At 42.1% G+C, this 27,535-nt stretch overlaps 1 protein-coding gene across 3 annotated transcripts in view; it reads right to left on the bottom strand.

Moving 5' to 3' along the window:
• The window catches only part of LOC127072919 (UPF0489 protein C5orf22 homolog), a 427,631-nt gene that overhangs the window by 305,544 nt on the left and 94,552 nt on the right, over positions 1-27,535 (bottom strand). The window lies entirely within an intron of this gene.

The following is a 27,535-nucleotide window of genomic DNA, read 5'->3' as shown; positions in this document are numbered from 1 at the left end:
CTACCACGTCTACCGTGTTAAACTACGTGCCAAAATTGTACATTTACAAAGGACTATATACTTTGAATCGTGTCGTCCAGCTCACGATACATGATTTATTTTCGTGCGATAAAACGCCACTCTTTTCGATGGCCTCCGTTCGTTTTCCGTATATCGAGTGGGTACCCTACCGAGGAAAAAGAGAAAGAGAGAAAATAGAAGGCAAAAGGGTGAGGGAATTTTGATTGATTGCCAGGGTGGAGTCTAACACACGAGAACGCTTGACTTGCGCAGATAGAACACGTGCGTCTTACACACGCATGCGGCACATACGACGAAGAGAAGCGTAGGAGGTCGCTTCTTTTCCTGCCTTTGGGACGTATGCGCGTTGCGGGGGTGGTTTCTTCTCTAAGATGGTAGCCGACGATTCCCACCACCCTCTCCTTCTCTCTCTCTCTCTCTCTCTCTCTCTCTCTCTCTCGCTATCTCTGTCTTTCGCTCGCTCTGTCTTTTTCGTTAGAAAGGGACGCGTAAGCGCGCGCGTTGGCATGCAAGGCCGTATATCTTGTGGAAGCCATACGAAGGAAACTGGTGCGCTTAGATGTGCGTGTAGGTGCGCGTAGTAGCTGTAGTGGTATTAGTATAGCACATACATGTCGAGCACACACATCGAGAGGGGGTGAGCGAGGGGGGCAGAGACCAATCGGAAGCAAGCATTCTTTATCCAACGACGTATCTTGAACGCATGCCTCACGTACGAGGCGTGGTTTGGGGCCACCCCAACCTCGAAGGCTAGACGCTTTTTTTTCACGGGCGTTGCATTTTGCGCCCCCGCAGAGGAGCGAACCACCGCCCCATACTAATGTCTCGACCCTGCGCTTTCCTTCTAACTTCGTAGAGAAAGAGACGACGGGAGTTCGAGAAACGCGTTTTAATGTGTTCACCGTGATAAGGTGCCGATCGTTATGAATAACGATATCAAATCGACGAGGATAGTACGACGATTTTCAACGAATTTTAATAGGTTTCTTTCTTTCTTTTTTACTTCTTTCTTTTTTTCTTTCTTTTTCGTTAATCTTTATAAAATTGTTACTTTGTCAGGGAAAACGGGTGAACGATGAATAAGGATGATAAATTGAAAGCTCCCATGTCTTATATCTCAAAGTTTTTCTTAAATACCGAATAAAAGAAGAAGAAGAAGAAGAAGAAGAAGAAGATTAGAGAGGAAAAAAGAAACAGAAAGAAAGAAAGAAAGAAAGAAAGAAAGAAAGAGAGAAAGAAAAAGAGAGAATTAGTAAAGACCATAGATAGTTCCGTAGCCTGAGGTAAGGGGTAGAATCGACCGATTCGAAAATTTCCATGAAAGTTCTCGACGGTAGTCCCGGTCGCGAGCTGGGTACTACGTCGACGTACGATAATACACGCTCGTATGCTGATAGACACGTGGGTGGAGAGACAGAGAAAGAGAGAGAGAGAGAAAGAGAAAAAGAGAGAGAGAGAGAAAGAGAGAAAGAGAGGGAGAGACGCCTCGGACCCGGTGCACGTCGGGAGAGATCTCTCATTATGCATTCCTTTCAGGCAGCCGTCATTATTTTACATATTGCAGGAGGAGGCGTACCGGCACGGTACCGACTGCCTTTGCCAATTTTTCCAGCATGGCAAAAAGGAACGGCCAGCAATTTGGTACCACGTTGGAGTTCCACGTATGTATACGCGTAAAGAGGGCTCTGCTTCGTACGTCGTAGGTACGTAGATATGTACACGTAGGTAAAGTTTGCACGTTTCTGTGTAGACAACACCACCGGCTACCATCGCCTAACGATATCGTTGGAATTTAATGCGTTTCGTTCGAAGGAAGCCCCGGGGCTTCGAAGATAGAGCCTAGTACAAAAGGAAGGACGATCGCGTTATGGGTGATATCCTTAAAAGGTAATATTAATTTGCACCAGATGATATCGTTTTGTGGTCGGCGTTGTTCGTTGATGCAGTGATCGATGATAAAGTACCGTAGTGCGAGTGTACCGTCCGTCGGTGAAACGGAGGGCAAGAGGTGGAGATATAAATTATAAAGTATGGGGACGAGAGGCTATCTCGCTTAACCGTTTCGTTCTATAATCGTATTCGCTACTGGACAAATTAATCCGTCGAGAGCACAAACGAATTTCCGTTAGCAATGCATATCGTTACGATACGATGGTAAAGAGTTCAATCGGTGAATGGAAATGAACTATTCGAAAGTTTTCTTTTTTTCTTTAGTCTTGCTTTCTTTCTGTTTTCTTTTTTTTTTTTTTCTTTAATATCAGAGTAGTTAACGTAGTCAATTCGAGTAACACATTGCTCGTGGATAATAGGATACTCGCAAAGATTGTATTCCAATTTATAAGTCCATCGTAATACGTATCTATCAATGACGAGTCGACGGGACTCGTGTAGGAGTAGTACGATTATTTGTGGCTAAGTAGTGGACAGAACGTGCCCGGCTACAAACCAAGGGAAATAAATGAAAGGCGATCGACGTGCCAAGAAAGCATATAAATCGCAAAACATCGAAGAATCATTGAAGAATACTTCCTTGTGTCTAGGGTTACGCGAGTCGACGCGAGTGCAATTCCTATGTAAATCAAATTACGCACGTCCATGACGATCGACGCAAAATTAAATGGACGATATGAGATCCTTTGAATAATAAATTCTTGTAAAATCATAAATTTATGTGCGAGAAAAAAAAATATATGTATATATATATATATATATATATATATATATATATATAGAGAGAGAGAGAGAGAGAGAGAGATGAAAAGCATGAAATAAAAGAATTCCGCCTACTCGTTATAATTTTGAATTTCGAAGTTTAGAAAAATCTCAAATCGTAGAAATTATTCCGTTAGTTGATAGATAATCCGAATCTATTTTTTTAATAAGTACTAAATAGAGCGTAAAACAAACGGATCGTATCTTAGTGACGTATCATTGATGATCGATCGCGTTACGCTATTCCTTTTAAAAACATAATCGTAAATCAAATAGAACGATCTCACAGTGATCCAAACAGATTGATGCAACTTTAGCTCGCAAGGCAATTTCCTTAATACGAATCCAATAATGGAAAAGGAAATGGTGGTAATCGATCTCGCTACGCGTATTCATCAAACATTGTCTCTCCTTAATTAGAAGTGTAAATATTTTCAATGGTAGATACGAGCAAATTTATTACAAATTTATCTAGTTTGACAATGTTACTAAAATACATACACACGCACACACGTATATATATGTGCACATCTATAACAATATACATATATATAATACAAGAATAAAATAAAAAAAAAATTGATTAGAAAAGAATCTTCAATGAAAAATAGATAATAGTGTTTGAAAAAGAAGAAGAATAAAGAGGTAGAGAAGGAAGGAAGTTCTTCGGATCGACGCAAGGGACAGAAAGAGGGTCGATGGACTCGAAAGAAATCTCGTTGGAAAAAGTCGCTCGAGATTCGATGAATCGAGTTCGGCTCGACATTACGGGGGAAGATCTTTTTCGAGGGAAGAATCGAAACGGTCTGTTTATCGGAGAGCGAGGAGCGAACCGTGGCTCGCGTTGCAAGTGGCGTAGCCACCTGTGCACGAGGACCGATAAATCTCAGCGGCGAATCTCGAGGAAGGAAGAAGAAAGGAAGGTTGTAACAGGCCGGCCTATATGTATGGTAATATCGACAGGGAGGTCCCGCGAGCCAATACCTCGGTCTCGTACGCGTATTATGCGGTGGTAGCAAAAAAGAAAGAGAATAAGAAGAAAGAAGGTGGATGGAAGATGAAGAAGGAAGACACGAAGGAAGAAGAGAAGAAAGAGGAAGAGGATACCAAGTTTGAGATTGCGGGAGAGAAGCTGGAGAAAGAGAAGGCAAGAAAGAGACAATCGAGAATGCGCAGGTCCTGCAGTAAGCCGTTTCTTTCTCGGTACCGTTTTCTTCTTTCTCTCTCTCTCTCTCTCTCTCTCTCTTTCTCGAACGAGCAACGCGGCGTCGTCGTCGTCGTCGTCTTCGTCGTCGTCGGACTACGAGCGGGAAGTTATGGCACGAGAGAGCTCCGAGCACGGAGAAGAACGAACAAGATAGAAAGGTTCGAGGAAAAGAGAGAGAAAGAGAATCGCGAGGGTAGTAGGAGAGAAAAAGAAGGGAGTGAAACGTGAGGAGGAGGAGGAGGAGGAGAAGGAGAGGAACCGCTAGCGCTTCTCCGGTAAGCATAGAGGAACGAACGGTACGAGGGAGTGTGAGAGAAAGACAGAGAAAAAGAGAGAAAGAGAGAGCAAGAGCGACGTCGCCCGGGCAACGGCTCTGCCACCTTATTGGATATGTTGAGCAATTTATTTTATTTTTCCCCGCTCCCTCTACGGCGAAGAGGAAGAGGACCACCTTCCACCTACCTACACTACCCTCTGCACACATCGACGCCATTTTCCAATATCGCGTCAAGCGGCCGCTATGCTCTCTTTCCACCTTTTCCATCCCGCCTTTACACTTTTCTCTCCTACCTCTTTACCCACCTTCCTACCCCATGCTCCCACCCTTTCACCTCGGAAGGAAAGAAGAGAAAGAGAGAGAAAGAAAGAGAGAGAAAAAGAGAGAGAAGCAAAGAGGATGGGAGAGGAGGGGAGGAGGTAGCTTCGAGAAAGAAGACTGGGGTGGTTAGAGGAAGAGGAGATAGCTCGGATAGAGTTTGCTGGTGGTGGGGTAGAAACGGGAGGCGATGCCAATGTCGGAGTTGGAGACTAGGGGCTTGGATACATAACTACAGCTACGGGAACGAGAACGAAGCGAAGTTAGGTGAGAACCGTACGTTCCTTTACCCGTAAATTGGCAATATTCATGCCTAGCTATGTAGACGGGGTGGTGTAAGGTTGGTCGGTACTTGTAAGAGTTACGAGAAATAGCGATCGACCTAGGACCAAACTGTTTCACCGATTTCTCCAGCGACACGTAATGCTTTCCGAAAAAATATCACTTGACACTGGACGGTTCTCGATCGTTCAATATTTTGATGCTTCCCTTGGAAAGGGAATAAAATCGTAACGACGATTCTCGTTATATACGTACATGCACGTCGAGAGAGAGAAAGAGAGAGAGAGAGAGAGTTTTGCTTTGACAAAAACAAATAAAATGTTTTGTCGACATTCGTTGTTGAGACAACACGGACTCTACCGATCTCGCGCGATCGCAAAGAATCTCACGATTTTTTCGATCGAAGGCTCTCTTTTCCTCTTATTTTTTTATTTTTATTCTCTCTCTCTCTCTCTCTCTCTCTCTCTCTCTCTCTCTCTCTCTCTTCGTCCCACTGAATATTTAAATATTTCCAACATCGTACGAGTTCGCGCGGGAAAACTTTGTTGCCATTTATTGTCAGCTATTACTGGAGTTCTTTTAAAAGGGACGTAAAACCACGATAACCTTGCCCGACTTTCACAGGTGTTTCCTATAGAAGTTATTCTGAATCGGAGCCCGTATTCGTGAATAGCAAGCTCCTATTTATCTTCAACGAGTTGCGTGACGCGAATGGTAATGCACGGGTAATTACTTAATGTTTGGTTGCATACACATATCGTGCTTTGAGATTTGAAAGAAATTATATAGGTATCACGAGATTTAGATTCCGTTAAAAGGAGAAAGGATTTATCCGAAGAAGTCGTGACTCCTAAAATCGAATCGTGAAAATGTTCGTGGCGTTGCTAAACGTATCAAAATATGGATCGACCGATTGGCAATAACATTTGCACTGGTAAACGAAATACAAAGAGGAAATGGAAGTTGCTTCGTACGCCTTCCTAAGCTCTCAATTAATGTAAACTTTTTTGAGTAAAAATCGCTTTAAAATTACTTGGCCCCTCTCTCTTCTATCCCTGTCTATCCCCGTCTTCGTTCTGCTTACTCGTCGCCACCACCCTCTTTTTTCTCCTTCATCTCTTGCTCTCTTTCTCTCTCACTCTCTCTCTCTCTCTTTCTCCCTTTTCGCCGACTTTCAAGGAGCGAAGAAGCCGTGTTGGGGAAGGCGGCTTTAGAAGTTCGAGCGATATTCCAACTTTTAAAATATGTCAAATTATTTTCCTTTCAGAGGAGCTGTCGTCTAAATACATTTCCATCTCTCACGATGTATTTAAATACACGAGATTGTAACGTAGGGCACCGCCGCCGTTCCATGAATACTATAAATCTCTCTCTAACGTTCTCTCTCTCTCTCTCTCTCTCTCTCTCTCTCTCTCTCTCTCGCAACTCGCTCTGAATACGCTTCTTCGAGGATTCAAAGACGAATATCCGCGGAAGATGCTATTCCGAAAGTGTATCGAAACTCGAGAGTTTCGATTACGAGCAACAAAGTGACTAATTGATCCTACTTGAAAATAAATAATTCCAATGAAAAATTCCAAGTGTATCGTTCGGTCCTAAGAAACGAAATGAAAAGTTAACTCTTTCATATCACTTTTGTTTATTTCCTTCCTAGTTCGATATAACGAAAGACGTTTTTATACGTGTGAACGTCAGCAGAAGTAAAATTTTACTCGTAACATCAACTATTCGGTGCTACAGAGAAAGGAATTTTCTTTCATTTCGAGTATTTTCATTTTCTTTCTCTTTCTCGCACGTCATATAGCATAACCGAGAAGAGAACGAGTCGCGGGAGACGGGAAAGAGGTTGAATGCGGCGCGACTTTCTCACAGTCAGTGCAAATAAGTAAAGAGAGGAATAGCTAAGGTGGGTAGGAAAGGTAGGTAGGTAGGTAGGTAGGTAGGTAGGTAGGTAGGTAGGTAGGTAGGTAGGTAGATAGGTAGGTAGGTAGGTAGGTAGATAGGTAGGTAGAGATAGATAGGTACGTAGCTATCCACGCAATTACATTAGACGTAGAGCATACCGGCGACAACTCTTTGTGCGCCGACTGGATATCAAAGCTCGGCACGAACATCGCTCGCTCGGAGAGTTTTACCCTCTACCCCTCGCCACATTGGTCCCTTTCTTTTCTTCGTGTCTCTCTTTCTCTCTTTCTATATATATATATATATATATATATATATATATATATAACAAAGCAATAGAGTTCTTGCCTTTCCGCCACTCTATATCCGGCACTCCACTTCGCGACGCGGTTCTTCCGTCGAGTGAAAGTAGCCTCCTCCTTCGTTTCGTATCTCTCTCTCTTTCTCTCTCTTTCTTTTTCTCTATGCTCGCGAGCTCGTGTCGCCTCGCCTTCGCCTTCTCCTTTCGTAACCACTCCTCCGTTCGTTTCCCTCGAAGAAGACAATTTCTTCCAACGTCCTTCTTCCTTCTCTTTGTTCGATTTCTCCTTCGGTGTTCTTACGAGAGAAGAAAAGAAAAGAGAAGAGAAGAGAAGAGAAGAGAAGAGAAGCTTCGCCTAGTAAAAAGAAAGAGACTGGATCGTAGGAAGGATACGATGATTTATCTCATGCCTCATAGAATGGAAACGTTGTCGCGTGCGTTAAAACGACCGATCGAGAGCTAGCTTTTATCCGATAGAGACGTGTTCCTTCTAAGATGTTTGGAAAAGAGAGAAATAAAGATGGAACATAGTGGAAAAGAGGGAGCGACAAACTGTCATAGTGGGTGGATCCCACGCGTACGAGAAGCAGTTAACTTTATTGCAGGAGCCGGGAGTTTTTAATATCGCTTTGGCGCGGACGCGTCTGCCAACTGACAAAAGGAAAAAAGAGGAGGTGTTAATGGAGAACGTTTTCGCTCTAACGACCGTAGAGAAGAGCCGGTGGGTGGAGAAAGCCGAAAGGGCCAAGAGCGTAGGAGAGACACCGAGAAGGAGGACCGTCGCGTCTCTGGCGCCTATAAACATCTCTCTTTCTCTTTCTTTCTTTCTCTCTCTCTCTCTCTCTCTCTCTTTCTTTCTATTTTTCTCGCACTCTCATTGGTCACGCTCGACGAGTTCTATGCTTTTTAGAAAAGATATGCTGCAGAATAAGAATACCAAAGATTTCTCTCCTTTGCGGAATTTTAATGCTCCTTTTGCTCCTTAATGTAGAACGATACCGAGTGATTACTTGTCCCTCGTATTTAAAGAAGAACGATGATAACCTTGCGTGTTTCTACATACAAATATATTTATATATACATATATATATGTAAGATACATATGTAGAAAATAGCTATCGAACGCACGACTCTATCCGTATAACTTTCCATATCTTCGTTCGATTCCTCCTTCCTCAAAATCCTCTTCTCCCTATAGAAGTAAATTTCTTTTAAGAAAAGAGAATCAAAAGATGAATGGAGGTCGGAGGTCGCTACCGATGATACCAACTTTTAAATCCGTCCCTTTCCCCTCGTGGATTAATAAAAGAATTCTAAAAGAATTCTTAGAGTTTAAGTCGTGTTTATCACGCCCGATAATATCTTACGTCACAATATATTTTTGCAGATATATTTTTTCGTATAAAAATAAGAATAATAATTAAGACGACGTTTGATTAAACGATGATTCTCTTTTATTTTTTTTAAATTATCTGTAAGAAACTTCGTTCGGATGTATAATACTCGTCTAGTAGAATCGTCTTATCCGGTTGATTGTCGAGGATTCCCGCGAATCAATTAAACGTTCGGTACACCATAAAGTGAATGCCTGCCGGCAATTAGCCAGAGCGCTAATGCTTTCTATGTAATTACTATGACGATTGTAAAAAGTCGAAGGGAAGTACGCAAGATCGTTGTGAAAATGAAAGAAAAGAAGTCGAGGCTCGCGTGTCAACGGCTTTTTAGTAAGCCACCAATGACATCTAAGGCAATAAAATGTTTGCTTTTTACGGCTCGCATTCTCTCAAAACGAGCTATATAAAAGTCCTTTTAAATTATTCTTTTAAATGCGTTGGCTCGTCGTGAACGTTCGTCTTGTAATTTCGCCCTCTCCTCTAGCCACCCAGTCAGATTTACTTCGTATACCCTTTACCTCGGCCTTCGTTTACATCTCGTTATACGTGCCTGAAAATATTTATCTACTTCCCCTTCCATTTTGTTTCTCTCTCTCTCTCTCTCTCTCTCTCTCTCTCTCTCTCTCTCTCTCTCTCGGAAATTCTCATTGGTAAGTCCATACCGGTGCGTACATCCAACAGCGGAAACTCTCTTCTTACCCTTCTTCCATCCAGAAGTACCCGTCTACCTTCATTACAGTTATCTACGAAGACCGCAAAGCTTCGAATGAAATTTTCACCTCCCCTTCTGCTATGGCACGAAGCGTACTTACCTACCTACCTACCTACTATCTACTACCTACCGGCAAAGTGCTTAAAGAAAATACAAACGTGTTACTTTCTACTTGCAAAATTACATTCAACTTCTCACACTAACGCGACTACAATACTTTCATCTCTTGATATGTAACTACTAGCGCTAAATACACCGGCAAAACGGCTAAGAAGAAATTCGCTCGGCAAGATTACTCTTGGCTTTCTATAGAAAAATATCGAATGTGTACGAACGATCGCATTACCGTACGTTACTTATTGAAATAAGCGATATTCGCTTGAAAATATATAATAAAAAGAAAATTGATACATGTTAAACCACTCTTCATCATACTCGATTAATTTTACTCTGTAATCATAAAAATCCATATAACGCGTCTTACTTTATAAACCAACAACAAAACTCGTCCTTGTTGCCTTTCGATCCTTCAACTGGTTGTTGACATGCTTGAAGGAAAACACAGGTGTACCATATAAATTTGGACGCTGGTAAATACGATGAAATTACGTAATATGAATACAATGACTAACGATAATATCGGAGAACGATCTTTCATAGATGTCGAACGCTGATTTATTTGCTTTGGAGAACAAGCACCACACAAGCACGTAAGTACGTACGTACGTACGTGCCTATGTATATACGTATGTGCATGCGTGCATGCGTGCATGATGGAGTAGAGGCGACGATCGTTGGCTACGTTACCGGATGTAATTCTAGTAGTTGACGAGCGATCATTACCAGAAGCCGACCGGTCGCGGGGGCGTGTGGAAACAAAGGCGAGAAGGGAAAGCTTCGACCGCACGAAAAGTTACGCAAGTCTTTGCGTTTCGAGGAGTACGGGCTGCCGGTCATTACAATTTCCACATCGCCGTTAATGAAGATAATTAGGCGCGAGCATATTCTTTCCTTTCTCAGGCCGCGTAATTCGTAAGGAAGAAAATACTAGCTGGGTGATATATACGGAGAAGAGGAGAAGGAAGAGGCATAGTATAATGCACCGGCACGTAAGCTCCGTTAAAAACACAAAGACCGCTGAGGGAAGATTATAGAACAAAATAGTCTCTAGACCTTCTTTATACCCGTCTATCGCGACGAGAAATCTCAAAGTATAGACGCAAAAAGTCGCGCGATGCGCGTCTAAGATTACCATGTTTGGCCTGCGTGCTAATCGGATACTGTGTATTGTGTAAAATAGTGAAATAAAAAATATCTCCAATTTTTCACGATCGAATACGAAAAACTGTTATATATAATAGGGTAAGTGAAACAACTACATTGTTAAAAGTGATTTCGAGATACTCGAGAATGTATATGATATAAATAGAGTCGGTAAAAGAGAAAGGAATAACACGAGGATATCCTAAATATCGAAAAGACGTGTATTATATGTACGTTGCCGAGACGAAAAGTTGGCGAGGGAGCACTCGAAAGAAAGTAAAACGGTTTCACCGTGTCCTCTCAAACCGAAGAGGACACTCTTGAGTAAAGAAGAAGCGTACAAGACCCAACGGATACGTACGTACATACGTACTTTAGCGTCAAGAGTGAAAAAAAGAAAAAAAGAGACACAGAGAGAAAGAAAGAGAAAAAGAGAGTCCCATATCTCGTGGCGCACGTCGAAGAAAGAAAAAGGAAAGAAGGCAAGAAAGACAGAAAGAAAGAAAGAGGGGCCATTTGTATTCATATGAAAATATTATCTTGCCGCGCATCCTGCCTCTTCAGGATCGCTATTGGGTTTGCATAGATACTTATGCATGAAGGCAACATCGGCCGGCATTGTTATGCAACCCGCTGTAGATCCTCAATATAGATCCTCGCAGAGATTCATTCGGATTTGAAGAGCTTCGTGCTGGTTCCTTCCAAGAGGATCCTCTCTCTATCCTTTCCGCTCTCTCTCTCTCTCTCTCTCTCTCTCTCTCTCTCTCTCGCTGTCTCTATCCATCTATCTATCTATCTATCTCTATCTCATTTTTCCTTCATCTTATACGTCAAAAAAGGAAGCTGAAATTCTCTTCTCTGTCTCGAATATTCACCATGAAGGTGAATCAGGCGATCGAATTTCTTCATTCACAAAGTATAACGCAAATTATGTCTTCCGCCGATTTCGCTTCTTACGAGTTCTTACAATGAGATTCCACGGACAAATTAAAACGTATGATTATCTACGAGGGTATGGTAAATGTTATAGAAAATTTCTCCACGTCGATCGAACATGTGTTTATAGAAACTTATTATTTATAAAAAAAAAAAACTATCTTCTAAAAAAGATCAGCCAAAGCTCAACGAAAGCGGAAAGGGATTGAAGGAGACGAAATTGGATATCAATTATCATCCCCGGATGATTACAACGTAAGCCCTTGAGTGAACAAACAAACCGTTAGGATCGCCGGTAATTGGGTGGAAATTATTGCGTACCTTTGGCTCCCTCTCACTCCGGCGACTTCGTGCACCGCGACACCGGCGAAGGGACTGTAATTTTCTCTTAGGAAGTAAATTTCATTAATATAATATTATGGGTCGAAACAGCTAAAAGATCTGAAGGAACGATAAAGCTACCGAAACGCAACGGTAGTCGATCCATCGATAAAAACTGGGAGCCATCGCAAGCGAATTCCCTGTCTCTCACTTTCTATATCTCTATCTCACTCCCTCGAACATAGTTCTTATCGCAAAGAGGTCCAGGATGATCAATGAATATCCTGCTAGCGTCCACGTCGAGCCGATTACGCGACACTCGTACCTTGATATTCCAACGAGGGTATATTTCATGAGAGCGAGAGAGAGAGAGAGAGAGAGAGAGAGAGAGAGAGAAGGGGAGAGAGAAATGGGAGCAGACTGATAGGAGAGAGAGGGAGAGAGAAAACGTCGACAGACGGCTGCCGCAACATTTATTGGACCCTCGCATGCCAGTGTGCAATCAATAATTACGCAGAGTTGGATTAACGTACAGGCTGCGTTGAAAGCACTTGCCGGCTGCAATGACCGGCATCGACAAACATTTTCCATTCGGATCTGTTTACGAAGAAGCATAATTAGCAGACCGTCAAAGCTACCCGCACGAAGGAGTAGAAACGCATGTAAAATGTATAAAAAGATAAAACAGGGAGAAAAAGTGAAATGGAAAAAGATTGAGAAAAAAAGAAGAAGAGAGAAATTAGAATTTCGATGAGAACTAATCGAAGCATTAGTCGAAAGATCGCACGCAACTTAGCGGACGTAAATTGCTATATTGTCTGTCTCGTTTGGCAAAGTTAATTCAACGCCACGAAAACGTATAGGATTCCAAGTGGACCGCTTGACGATGATCAAAACAGAGTGAAACTCGCTCCGTGAATAGGTACAATAGCCTTTTAAAAGTACCTACAGGATACTCGTGTTTCAAAGAAGGAGTAAGGTCCATCTTGACCTTCCGCGAAGCAGCCACCCACGGTGCAACCACTATGGGGTTCCATGGCGACCCCCAATCAAGGTTAATCCGCAAAACAGCCATGTCGTGCCTTGAAGCTACGGTCTGTCTTCGATGACCGCTTTCAGAGACTATCTATTACGGGTTCATAGCTAACATCATTATTATCTCGTTATCATCGTTGGACAGAGCTGGAATTTCTTGCTACGTCAGCTCTTCCTTTCTATCGTCATCATGTCGATTATCCTTGACGTTATTATCCATTGGGTCTATATCGCGGCTATAAATAAAATCAAACGTACGCGATCGTTCTGAGAAAAAGTAGCTGAGCGAGAGTCCTCTTTATTACACTTGTCGCATTACAAACGTACAAGAACAAGCTGCATACGACTATATCAAGTTATAGATCGTTATCCCGTTTGGTATTTCCGCTTTGATAAAAAGCCTATCGTCGAATCTTCAATGAAAGGATAGTGGTGCGAACCACTACTAGTACGGTATCGATCGAATAGATCAAAAATATTTGTGGCAGTATTCGAGATTATTCTCATGATGGGAAGAAGAGAGAAAAAAGGGATGAAGAGCAAAAGGATAGATAGGTTTAGTATATACCAATGTACGTGGGAGAGTAAGAAAGAGGGAAGAAGGGGGAGAGAAAGAAAGAAAGAGAAAGAGAGAGAGAGAGAGAGAAGGTAAGAAGACTCGACCGACGTATGAGATTACGTTTCACCCGTGTGGTCTGCGAAAGAAATTCAAGAGGTCAATTTCGATTAAATTTAATCTTGTGCAGGCTTCGAATCGGTGCTGTAACGAATCTGGGGAGGACTCATCGTGTAAATCATACACGGAATCCCCCTAAATTCTCCAAAATCTTCATTACCAAAAGGAAAGTCTGTGATTTCGATCGAAATGAAATTTACTAGTATCGTATTCCCCTTTCAACTTTTTATTAACGACGATTCAAAGAAGGAGAAGAAAAAAGGATATGGAAGGAAAAGAAAATGGATGGTAAATATATATGTCGGAGAGCAAATCGATCGATGGGAGGAGAAGAAGGTTGAAATCCGTTTGAACTCATACGATCGCTATTCGTTAGCCATCTGGACTGTAACAAATTTGTAATGGCAGAATAAACTGCATGTTTGCAAGTGATTACGCCAATTATGGGTAATACCGTCGTGCACATCTACGGCTGTTTATATTTGACGCAATCGTACGTGCCTTTACTCGTATGCTTTCAGATACGACTACAGCGTGGCCTGCACCCAGCCCATGCGAACAAGCCCGTACCTAAATCAACAACCGCGGCCTACGCGTTCGAACCAATCCTGCGGTATACCGCATGCGAAAAAAGGAAGGCCAATGACAACGTCGTCGTCGTCGTCGTCGTTGTCGTTGTCGTCGTCGTCGTCGTCGTCGTCGTCGTCGTCGTCGTCGTCGTCGTCGTCGTCGTCGTCGTCGCCGTCGCTGCCGTTGTCATAGTACTCGCCATGTTTTTACTCTCCAGTCGTTAAACCGAAGATATGCACAAAACTACGGACAATTAGATATAACGTTGGCTTTCTAAACGTATCTCGTTTTATGCAAAGAAAGAGCATAAGCGTTGAAAATCAGGTATAGTTTGAATGACGTCGCTTATTAGAATTAAATAACTTTTTCTTTAGCAAATGAACATACTCGGAAAGAACCGAATAGAATTTGACAGATAACATGCGAAAAACTAGAATTATTACATCTGGTAGGCAGGAATTATCGTTTCGTAGCTTCACGCTCGAGGTACGTCGTAGGTCCAATTGTAATATTGTAATTATACTTCGCACCGTGGCATTATTAAGGTTACCCGCGCAATACGCTACAAGGCCAATGCCTCTCTTGGAAGGCGTGGCATCGGCTCAAATTATACCTAGCCTCCTCTTCCTGGACGAGAAAATGAATAAAAGCCGTCTCTTTTCTCCCCTTTTAAGGACTATACCGTCGTGCGTGTATGCTTCGCGTTATTTGCGGATAATGACAAATGGACACAGACCTCGTCACAAAGCTCGTTACAAAGAGTTCTTAGAAATGACATTTAGATATAAACTTTGTTGTTACGGCGATTGTTATCATTTCTCCGAAAGGGTAACGATACTTTTTGAAAAATTAACAAATTAGAAAGGATTCTTCTCGTTTCTATCATTCGAATCAACGAGATACGAGCGAGATCCTTTTTCTTCCTTCCATCCTTTCTCTTATAGGTAAAGAGAGACAAAGATTTTCTTAAGCGAAGGAAGAGGACGCGCCTTCATCGTCTTTTAATGGAAAGGTAAATAGCGTTCAGGAAATTTGCGCTTTCAAGGCGTCTCTCGCCACAAGATACAAAAGCATGCAGGAAATTCTAAGCAAAATAGCCGGTGTAGGATCTGCTAATTCAATAGAAACTATTTGCACTACCATTAGACGCGAACATCGGCTCAATGGCGATGCCATTGGCTCTATACACATCGATGTATATGCGAGAAAGACGTATTCCATCTTGGTTTGGTACTTAGACATTGACTTATACAGTATCACATGAGAGAAACTACATGTTACTCTTACAGCGAATATTTCATGGAGATCGCTAATAGATGGTAAACTAAAATCATTTAAAGAATTTCTATCAAGTTTCGAAAGGTCATCTTAGCCCGATCAAACAGGTTTTTAAGCGTGTAGAAAAATTTTTTCAACTCCTCGCAAACGAAATAAATACTCCGTACAATATCTTCAAATAAAAATTATTTAAAGGATCGTAGATTTTTATCGGATTTTTATAAGTTCTTACGTAAATCAACGAATTGAAATAGGTTCGAGTCGAATAATATTACGGATTGTTCCCTCATCGAGAGCAATCGCAGGAGAACGATAATAATGCAGCAGCAGAATCGCAATCGTTTTAGAATACTCGCTCGGAAGGCAACGTACTTATAGAGAGAAGAAAAAAGAAAGCCAGCGAGCAATTCGCTCATACAAATATACCGAGTATATATATATATATATACACATACATATTTAGGTATATACCGACATACATACATCCTTCCAATTACTTAAAGCTTCAGCAAGATTCTAGCTTCGGCAAGATTCTTTCTCCGACTGTTTGCAGGCAACTTTCTTGTCCCTTTCTCTCTTTCGCCTACGTCGCATCCTACAACTTCTCCCCTTCAGACGGTCGACCTTACGTTCTCTCTTTGACTGCATCTTCCATCCTCGCGAAAGGGTGGGATAGGGAGAAAAGCATTTAATTGCACGATATCGAATTCCTCGTAAGAATGGCGAACGTGGAGCGAAGGAATCTGCATCGAACTTATAATAGACGAACGGAGACGACGAAAACGACGAAGAAAGTACGCCTTCGAAAGAACCGGAAATCAAGAACTTATTCCCATCCATTCGGTAGGATACGTGCATACCGATCGGAGCACCTAATAAATGCTTCTTCGTTCCTCGTATATCTCGGTAGGATTGACAATAGTTCCTTGGATGAAAGTCATCGGAACGATATGGAACATAACATTCCAAGTAATCGTTTTATCATATCCGGTTAGTAAGATATTTATTAGAAGGGATAAATAAAATTCTATAAATCACCCTACGAACGTTTATTACATCCACAGGAAGATTACGAAACGCTGGACCATCCAATTTCCGTTTTCCTTCTTTGACGTGACGTTTGGCACGTATCGAAATTGCAGTTACCTACGAAGACGAAGATGAAACGAACCACGCGTTTACGTCTACGCGCATATCGTATTCCCGCCCTTTCTATCTGTCTCGTTTCTCTGTTCCACCCCTGTACATAGTCTTCCCCTAGTTGCGCATCGGGAGGCACAATTTCCGCTACACTTCCGACAATGCTTCCATTGGCCGATATAATCAAAAGACAATAATATCGTTGCCAAAACGTATCTCTGGACGCGTTGGCAGTTCGCACGGTCGTTCTCTCGATGACCATAGAAAATGGCGTAGGTATGTACTAGACTCGTAACGATGCGTCGCATGCACGAAGACCTTCGTTCGTTCTACGATTCCAATCATCCAATCCACCTACATGGTTACGTATCTACTCACGTACGTATCTATATAGTACCTACATCATCGTAGAAGAGTATGCGAGAGCATTCGCACGATGCTCGAGCGTGAATTCATGCAGGACGGTTTGATGCACGCGAGAGCGTATACGTATCGTGCGTAAATTAGTACGGGAATTAGTGCGCTACACGTATTTGTATGTATATTATATACACGCGCGTACACGTATATATATATATATATATATATATATATATATATATATATATACACACACACATACACACACACATATATATACACTTATACGTGTAGACACGTACGGCTACATACACGCGTTGACGTGATATATGTACGGATATGTATATGTACATGCATATGTATCGTCTATAGACGTCTACCAGGTCGTTGCATAATATTGACCCCGCGTGTCGTGACTTGTAAATGCGGTGTAACGTCTGACGCGTATATACGCACTAATGGAGCCGTAGTGTCGGTCTAGTAGAGACGTAATAACAAATGAAAGAAAGAGAGAGAAAGACCGAGAGAGATAAAGTCGAGTGCAGATAGGTTAATGAATTAACGAAGATAAGACAGATACATGGATATTTGCGCTTGTCAGATGTACGTATGGACGAATATTTTGTCATTCGTGGAAGTAGCGCACTACTCTCGAACGTTCAACGATTCTCGATATTTACATGATTGCACGTAATGCCTTGAATTTTAATCAGATCGATGCCGTACAGAGAGAGAGAGAGAGAAAGAGAGAAAGAGAGAGAGAGAGAAAACGCATGTGCATCGAAGAGCCTCTCGAAGTGCAGGCGGCTTGGTACTCACGATTACTCGTAACTCTACGCGATCACGTACGACGTGGATATGTACACGTGAATATGTACTACCTATGTAACTACATACCTATGTGGATCTCCCAAAGGTGGATTGTAATTTGACCAAGCGTACCTAATCGTCCTCTCAGTACATGATTCTAAGTCATAAACTACGATATATAGACATACATTGCATATAGAAAAATTTTCTCCGATATTTTCTCCGAATGATATTTGAACAAGAAGAAAAATCGATCGAAACAATGATATTTCTCGAAATGTTAAAAAAGATCCAACGGTATAGAAGGATGTACGAGATATGTACAGAAATTCTTCGTTACGACGAGAAGGAGGAAGAAGATGAAGGAGAAGATCGTAAACAAATGAGGAAGATTCGCGTGGCCGAGAACAATTCGACGAATATTAGATATTTTACGAGCGTCCATCTCTCAAATCGAATTACGGATAAAAGATATTAGCGATGGCGAGGATCGGGCAAAGCGAGAACGCGCGTGCGCACACGCGAGGCTACGTATATATCGCGTGGTATACCCGCAATCGCATATGCGGCCATACCTCTACGTGTCATGCATAAATGATATATGCATGCCATGAATAACTCCGCTCACCGCACAATGTCCGACCGAAGAAAGACGCGATCTCTCGGTCCCTCCTCCCTCTCTCTCTGTCTCTCTCCCACTTCCTTTTACTCTCTCTGTCTTTCTCTCTCTCTCTCTGTGTCTCTCTTTCTCTCTCTTTCTCTTTCTCTCTTACTCTGCCAACGTAATTAATAATTTTTCTCACAGAACATTTTTCGGTCAGCAAAGAGACTCCGCTATTCTTGCGCTAATTGCGAATGAGCGAGGCGCGGAAATCGTCGCTCGGAAACGATTCGTAAATCAAACAGAGAGAGAGAGAGAGAGAGAGAGAGAGAAGAAAGTAAACTCAGGTAAGTTTAATCTTCTATTGTTTCCCGCGATCCAATCTCTTGTAACTACTATGAAATATATAGATAAAAAGAAAGAAAATGAAAAGGATAGAGACAAAGAAACAAAGAGATATAGAGAAAAAAAGAAGGAAGGTAAGAAAGAAAGAAAGAAAGAAAGAAAGAAAGAAAGAAAGAAAGAAAAAAGAAAACAAAAAGAATAACAATGATGATCATCATTACAACGGATCGATGTTACGGTGTAAAATACACGGTGTCTGCTTTGTTAGTAGATCCATGAGGAAGATCCGTGTATCTATTATACACGTGGTAGAGAACGTTCAACTTATAGGAACGGCAGAGTATTATACGTACATAGTACACGCGTAGGCACGGAAGCGGACGAAAAGCACAGGACGCTGTATACGTCGCTTCGTGTAAAGCTAGAATTGGTAGCTAGACGAAGAGGAGAGTCCGAGAGTCCGGGAGTATGTAATGCGTATGTAGGTAAGCGAAGGCGTAATTATACGTAGATACGTGAATGTACGCACACAAGTATACCGACGACGAGTCATGCTCGCACCTGCTGCCCTGACCGGACGGCAGACGCGTCCTCCTATTGGTCGACGTCGCACCGGTCAACGAACAGACGGATGGACGGACTGATGGACGGATAGATGGATGGATGGATGGATGGATGGATGGATGGATGGATGGATGGATGGATGGATGGATGGATGGATGGACGGACGAACGAACGGCCGCGTACACACCGGTTATTGTCCTGTCCCATGGAGAAACAAGCTCCGTCCTATCGACTTCGTTAGCACTCGATAGCAATCCAAAGGTGTTCGCGAGGCTCACGCCGATATAATCGCGAATAACGCGAGAAGAACGGCGGATGGAGAAGTTCTGGGCAATGGAACGAAGTCGAACGAACGATGAGAGATTATCTACTCTCCTTTCGAACACGACGATTTGTCATTAGTCGCGACGTTAACTACGTACCGATCGATCGATTTGGTAATTAAATTCCGAGGACGTAACGAACCGAACGTAATTAAGTCGAACATACGAGAAGATATTTACATTCACCATGTCGTCGTATTGAAAGACGAAACGTCTTTAAACATTAGATTATAGTAGTCCAATAAATGTCAAAAGACAGGTCGAGACTAATTCGAAAGGAAAAGAAAAGAAACGAAAAGGGAAGAAAAAAAAAAGAAGAAAAGATCAGACACCGGTATCGAACGTCGTAATTGACCACGATAAAACTTATGCCGAGCATAAAATGTCGCAGGAATACGATGCGAGCGAAATTCGCACACGTTATGCCGCGTATAGCGCGATCTTCCTTTTACGGTATTACAAATTATACATTATATCCTTGCGATTTATTGCCGGTGTTACGCCATCAAATATTCTCTGGTATAATTTCGCCGAGCAGTTCCGCGGGACGTTATTATCGCGAAGCTTCGCTCCGACGCGCGTCGCCGCATAAAACCGCCGAGATTGGAGGCAAGGCGTGTTAAGAGTGAAGACCTAAAAGGAGGAAGAAAAGAGAAAAGGAAGAAGAAGAAGAAGAAGGAAGAGAAGAAGAAGAAGGAGGAGGAAGAGAAGAAGAAGAAAAATAAGAAGTATAGAAGGAGAAGATATATATATAAAGAGAGAGAGAGAGAGAGAGAGAGAAACGCAAGGATTTAAGTAGGCACGCAAAAAGGAGCTCGACTATTCGAACGGAATATATAAAGTGCAATAACCGCGTAAAAGGGTGGGGGTTACTCTGGCAGTATGGGCAAGCGCGCGATTAACCGTTTCAAAAACGAGTTTTTATCGGGCGCCAAAGTAGGCGCATAAATACGCCGACGTTATTGGCGAATTGGCCGTGACAGCTAATTACAATCCTGTTTGAGTTAGGAAGGTGGTCCCTATCTCTCTCTCGATCGCGCCTCTCTTCCGTCCTCGTGGCTCCGAAGAAAAATCGTCTCCTTTCGTAAGAGAGTTTCGGTCGTGAACTTTCTACGTATCTTTCTCTCTTTCCTCTTTACCTTCAACCGTATAGCTCTTCTTATCTCTCTTACATCGCACTCTCTCGTAAAGGTATGGAAGACAACGCTCTGCTGTTTCTTATTTAGAATATTACGAAGGTAAAGATGGGAGAAGCGGATGATAAATCTTGCCGATGATACTCTCAACGAAATGGGAGAAAAATCTTACGATGTAATTATCGCTTCGACGTTGATTAGTAGATCGATGATAAAATGTGTTAAAGAATGTGATTACATCGAAATTAATTTATAACTGGTATCTGCATATACGATATAGAATAGATCGTATAAGCTAACCGCACGAGATATGATATTCCATGGAACCCATAGTAACAAGGCAAAACATCAAAGTTCTTCCGCATTGAATTTCTCGATGTTCGTTAATAGAAACCACGAGTTTCGGCTTTCCGTTAATTAATATCGAAGCAAGTCCAACATCCGAAAGTCTTTCCTAAAGGACAATAATACATTCGCGTTTCAAGTTTTAGTGGGCGCTTCGTGTAAACGTCGTCCGTATGAGAAACAGCCCCGGACTCCGGTCTTTTCATCATTAAACCACGGCGACGTTGAGTCTACTACGTAGCAATAAATATAGACGAATGGTACCGGAGATTATGCGTGCATCTGCGACCGGCAATTTGGTCGCAACGGCGAAGCTTTTGATCTATTCTCGGTACCGAGCGTCGACCACACGGAGATACTCGGTCCGATCCACTTGCGGAGTTTACGAAAACCACCACGGTCCTTCCGACGATAGATTTGACTCGCTCGTGAATCATCCAAGTTCTTCCCTTGGATCTCCGATTCTCTGTGTCTAGCTAGCTACCGATAACCACCGAGAATTAATCCTTGAGAATTTTCAAAATTCTTTGTAAATTACACGATTCCTCGATCGTTCCCTTTACGCATGAGACGTTAAACGAAACGCAATGCGGAATTCTCGACAAAGTTTCTTACGAGCTCGTGGGAAACCTACCGCGAGAGAATTAAGAGCAAGCGTACACGTTCGCCGCACGATTTCACAACGATCGCAGAGCGATAAAGTCGCCAAGGAGACATGGCTGTGTTTTATTTTTGCGGAAGAACTCGAAGATAAGGCGAAAAGTTTTCGGCCAAAGGAAAGACACGACAGGTGAAGTGGCTATGCACGCGACAAAAAGAAAGAGAGAGAGAGAGAGAGAGAGAGACAAAGTTTATCGCTCGTTGCGAGTCAAGTGGACGAAAATAAATGAACACCCTCCTAGTGCACTAAAAACCGTATTTGTTAAGCCTTATCTCAGTAGAACTCTTTTTTAATTTCGTGTAACGATAAATTTTCGGTGAAGGCGCGTTACCGAGAAGGACGAAGCTACCGCTTGTTGTTTGGCTCTTTCACCGATTTGTACGAGATAAGTCAGCGCGTTTCTCGATTTACGGCTCGAAATTCGCGTGTTTCTCGTCGCAGACACGCGAAAATATAACGGGTCGTTCGAGAAAACGATTCGTTCGTACGACAAGTCTCTGTCCATATTTTTTCGATTGTCTTTTTCTTCGAGGACAATGAGCGATCTTTAACTTATCAAAATGGATAGTCGATCTGATCGTTCGACAGAACGGAAACAAGTTTCATTAAACGTTCTTATAAATTTTGATCACGCGCTTATCTCCGTGACGATCGATGAGATCTAAGAATCCTAGAAAAATACCGGATACAGATGGCATCGTATCGTCGAACGGAAGTAGACTTCGATATTAAATCGTTATCGGATTTTATAGCGACTCGGAGAAACGTTTAAACTTAGGAAAGGAAATTTCGAATGGTCGTCACGTGGTTTGACTAACGATAAATTCTACCATAAGAAGGAGAAGGGTGGATCGTTTTTCAATATAGAACTTCCGTTCTTCTCAAACGCTTTCTTAATTTCGATATATATCCTTAAATCCTAATCATACGTTGACGATTCCAGAGACGTAGAGGAGAATTTATCGCCATACCGATATTAGCCCTATACGACCTTAATTATAGCCCGGCTTAAAATATTTTTCTTGGCAAACGAGACAGGGTGACGGAACGACTGGTCGTACGAGGGCGATTCGTCGAGTACGTTTCGTAATTGCACGTATAAAAGAAGAAAAAAAAAGAAAAGGAAGAAGAGGAAGAAGAAGAAGAAGAAGAAGAAGCAGAAGAAGAAGAAGCAGAAGAAGAAGCAGAAAAAGAGGTAGTAGTAGTAACGAAAAAAAAAGAAAAGAAAAGAAAAGAAAAGAAAAGAAAAGAAGAGAAGAGAAGAGAAGAGAAAAGAAGAGAAGAGAAGAGGAGAGGAGAGAAGATAAGAGAAGAGCGTAGCCCTAAAAGGCACCGTAAAAGAATCGACCGACAAATTGTCGCGAGCGGATACACCTGCCCTATCGTCCTCACGTACGTTCATGTTGTACTCACGTCCGTTCGCGGGACTTTCCTTCTTCTGTATTTAGACGCACTGCTAACGATGCGCGCAAACGAGGAGCGAGAGCGTACTGCCGGTCGACGATTAATGACGAAGGCACGACTTTATTACAGGAGGAACGCGTACGCTATACAACGAGATGGCCCGGTCGTCGAGAGATGTCCGCGAATGCTTAATTAATATCTGGGTCAGAACACGGGGAGCGGCTTTAATTACCCATAGCTACCGGCGACTAATGATAAATACGAGTTTTGCACCGTGTGCCAGAACGCCTGCGTGTCCCTCTTTTCCCTCTCGGCTTTCGTTATATCTTCTCGAAGGCTACCGGCCAAGAAACATTTCACGAGACTTAACACGAGATATAGAAGGCATATAAGAAGAAAAAGAATACAAGAATGTTACAGAGAATTGCGTTCGCACGATCGAGGATCATAACTCGACACGCTTAACGCGATAAAAAAGAAAAGAGGAGGAAAAGAGAAAGAAAGAAATAGAAAAATATAAAGAGAGGGGAAAAGAAAAAGAAAACTCATACGATACGTTCGACTTCAAGCTAATTTACGTTCAAGACTGTAATCGATCTCTTCCATAAAATCGATGATAAAGCGAGCATAAAGCACCGACACGATCGACTTGTTGCCATTCTTTCACAAAGATATTTTCGTGCGGAATAAACATAGGCGGAATAACGTACGATAAAAGCATGAGTCTGAACGATCGTACGGTAAGCATGCGATAATACCAGCTCTGTACGTATTTTATTAAACGCTAAACAGCCTTCTCCATTCTCCGACCCTTTGCATTGATTCTTTACGATGATGTTTATTGACGATTAGGCATTTCTAGCGGACAAGAGTAGATTGCTAAAATACATTAACATAACGCCTGTGTTCTCTTTCTCGCGATAATACTAAAATGAAAAAGAGAGACAAAGAGAGAGGGAGGGAGAGAGAGAGAGAGAGAGGGAGAACTGTCGCTACAATTTTCTGTTATAATGTTACACGTGTATCCGCTAAAACCAACGCATATCCTAATTTCCATTTTTGACGATGGCGCAGAGAGTAGATCCAAACGTTCGTCGCACTTACCGAGAGCAAATCGCGAACAACCGAGCTAAACTTGAAATACGGCCGCGTTTCTCTGTTAACGTCGGACTATAAACTTTTACGCGCCTACCCGACGAATTTAACTCTTTGAAGTACGACGTATTTTCGATACGAGTGAACCGTACACACGTCATCCGAACGTGTGAAAACGACAACAGAGTGAAAAGCAAAATAAAGGATCTCCATTGGGAATTCTCTCGTCGCTATTCAAAATTTCGTTTGGAGAGAAAAGATAAGAGGATGGAGGAAGACGATTGAAAACGAACTAAAGAAAAAGAGTCGAAGAAACAGACGAACGTTTCGAAAAGGAAAATAAAGAGAGGGAGAGGGAGAGAGAGGGAGGGGGAGAAAATTTTTCGAGAAGAACGAAAAAGAAAGGTGGAACTTGAAAATCGAGATTTTAAGTTGATGGATGTGGGTGTGGCACGAGGGTGGCGCGCTAAAATCGTATCCACGCTCTAAGAACCCATCCATTTTTGTATACTATCTTTTCCCTCACACGGAGAAGGACTCGCAACCAACCCCTAAAAAGGGCTTGAATAAGTCTCTCTCTAGACTAGGGCTCGTCGGACATGCGTGGCACGCACGCGACGCACAGGCGCAGCCACGATTTTCCAAGGGAAACGACTGAACTCAAAGAAAAAAGGAAAAAAGCAAGCGAAAAAGAAAAAAGAAAGACAAATCAAAAGGAAAAGTCTCTGGGAATGTCACGTAAAAAAAAAAGTCATGGTTTAGCGAACGTGTATCTGGAGTCTACGTGTCGCACGTGACTTTCGAATTTTCCGAATGTCTGGACGTTTCTGAAATCCTCTTGAAACGTTGAACGCCTTAACGATAGAAATATCTTGACAATCTAGGATCGTTTTAGGTCTTGCCATAAGTGCGATAGCTTATATTTCTCTTGTAAAATAACACGTAGGCAGTGAATAAATAGATATGCTTGTCCGAATAAAGATACCGACGAACGGAAAGATTAGTAAGTAGAATAAACATAAACTCTCTTTATATCACGAACGAAAGGCGTGAGCTGCTTTAGCGCACAGACGAGAACGATAATGGCAGCGATCCAAGGAAATATTTCAATCGGCAACGGTCCGTGACTTACGAAACACGTTCTTCGGGAGACATCAAGAAATAGAGAGGAAAAGATAGTAATGAAGAGAGAAAGAGAGAAAGATAGAGAGAGAGAGAGAGAGAGAGAGAGGGAAAGAGAAAGGTGCAGTCGGTTTTAAATTTGACAGCATCGTTAAGAGAAATAATTAAGACAAAACTGTGCCAGTGTGTCCATCAAGGTGATGCTTACACCGAGGAGAGATTAACGGCGTCGATTTGTGGATGGGAGATTAGACTTCGGAGACATCCTGTAGGGGCGTGCCCGACTTGTACGTTCTCTCCCTCTTTCTCTCTCGCTCTCTCGTTCTCATCTTCGCAAAGCCAAGGAGAAGAAAACTTTGGAAATAAGACGATGTCGGGAGATGCCCCAGACGCAACTCCGACCGAGTAAATCGAGGCGTACGCTAAAATGGAACCGTACAAAGTACCATTTCATAAATCTTACCCGGAAAAGCGTACGGTATGCGAGAGGGAAAGAGGAAGGGAGGCCCAAGGAGGGAAAAGAAAACTGTTGATAGATGAGAAACTCCTTGGAAGAGAAGGACCAAGGAGAAGTGAAAGGAGAAGGGAAAAGAAGAGATGGAGTCGGTGGGGCTGCTGGAGGAACATTATTTCGGTGAGAGCGTATCATATTATAAACCGCGCCTCCCTCGATAGTGTGAGTACAATGGCAAAGTGCCTTGCGTTACGCTCACGCGCGCCTATGCCTTGGGAAGGTGCGTGGGTGGAAGCGGGAGATAAAATTCGAGGGTACGGGTACTTGGATAGGATGAAAGGGAGAAGAGAGCACTATATTTCCTCCTTTCAAATAGATCTTGTTCTTTCTCGTAATTTTACGGTATTATACGTCGCTATGATGGAACTTCGATTGATTATTTATCGGAAATAATGAATATCTAATAGGCATTGGAATTTTCTTTTTAATGTGTTTCAAGACGTGTCTATTGAAAAAAAAATATATATTATATATACATAGATATATACACAAAATTTTAAGTTATATCCGTCGTCATGTCCTAAATGATCCTGTCTACATTAATAAGAACATGTATTCTTTTCGCACGACGTAAAGAAAAGAATAGATAGAAAAGCCGAAGGAAAGACAATGTGTCATCAGCGAGGGGTTGGTTAGGAATACGGAGACTGCTCCTTCGAAGGAAGTGCCAGGCTTCTTTTCTCCCGTTTCCTTTCTTTACCCTAAAGCCAAGAAAAATCCCAAGTAATCCGCCTGCAAGGATTACTCCTCCCCCTTCAGAAGTTCCACCCTTGTTTCATATAGCCTGCGAGATAACGCGACCCGTGTGTCACGTAGGGATAACTCGACTCAGCGAGGAAAAAAGCTTTTGTATTGCGCCTTTTCGATCGCAAACGAGATTATCAAAAACGTTTTCAACGATCGATTTTAAAAATTATGTCTATAATATATGAGACGTATTAAAAAGTATATCGAGTGCGTTGTTAAATTTTCTTTTTCTTATCGCCCTTAAATGTTAATTCATTAGCGAGGAATTGCATGAGATATTTCGTAGTCACGAAAATTCGACGAGGAAACACCTGTGTCCTTTCCCTTCACCTGAACGTATACGACGCGACGACGGTCCGGTTTATAAGAAAGAGAGAGAGAGAAAGAGAGAAAGAAAAAGAGAAAGAAAGAGAGAAACAGAGAGAGAGAGAGAGAGAAAGAGAGAGAAAGGGAAACGGAGTCGTTGAGAAAGGAGGAGGGCTTCGAATGGATTTATGTCGTGGAAGGTAAACGCCTCGCGTTAAAGTACAATAAATTTATTCGGTCGACATTAATGAATAGCAAGGTACTTAAAGACCGTAGACGTGTAGTGCCAATGGTGCATCGCAGTAATAACAAACTTAACGATTCCGTTATAACGATGATTGAGAATTATTATTAAGCTTCCGCTCTGACGAAAAACAAACGGTTTTACAAATTTTTTTGTCTTTCCAAATTAAACCACTTACGACATTCGGTCTCTCGTTTGAAGATATAAAAAAGCAAAGGTATAGACTTAAAGACGGGGATGTTATCCGTCATAATAAATGTAGAATATATGCGATAAAAGAAAAGAGCCCGAAGGAGAACAAAAGTGTTTTCTAGTTGCAAAAGTCGTAACAAAAAATTTACGACTTTTTTCCAAGTATAAGAACGATATTCTTATATTCCTTTCAATGAGATTCTAACAAAAATTTAATCGATGATTCAAGATATATCTGCAATATGAACATGTTGAGTATTCAAGAGAAAGATCCTTCAAATTCTATACTAGATCCATCTCGAACGTGAGGTTAATGAAGCCGTTCCAGACTATCGTTTTCGTACAGGACGAGGAACGCGTTGACCCGCTTAAGGTGATCGTTTAGGGCGAGGGCCACCCTCGCGTTCCTCATGCCCGA

This window comes from Vespula vulgaris, chromosome 2 (assembly GCF_905475345.1).
Source record: "Vespula vulgaris chromosome 2, iyVesVulg1.1, whole genome shotgun sequence".
Classification (NCBI taxonomy): domain Eukaryota; kingdom Metazoa; phylum Arthropoda; class Insecta; order Hymenoptera; family Vespidae; genus Vespula; species Vespula vulgaris.
The sequence above is the reverse complement of the archived record's forward strand: the minus strand, read 5'-3'. Positions and strand labels throughout refer to the sequence as shown.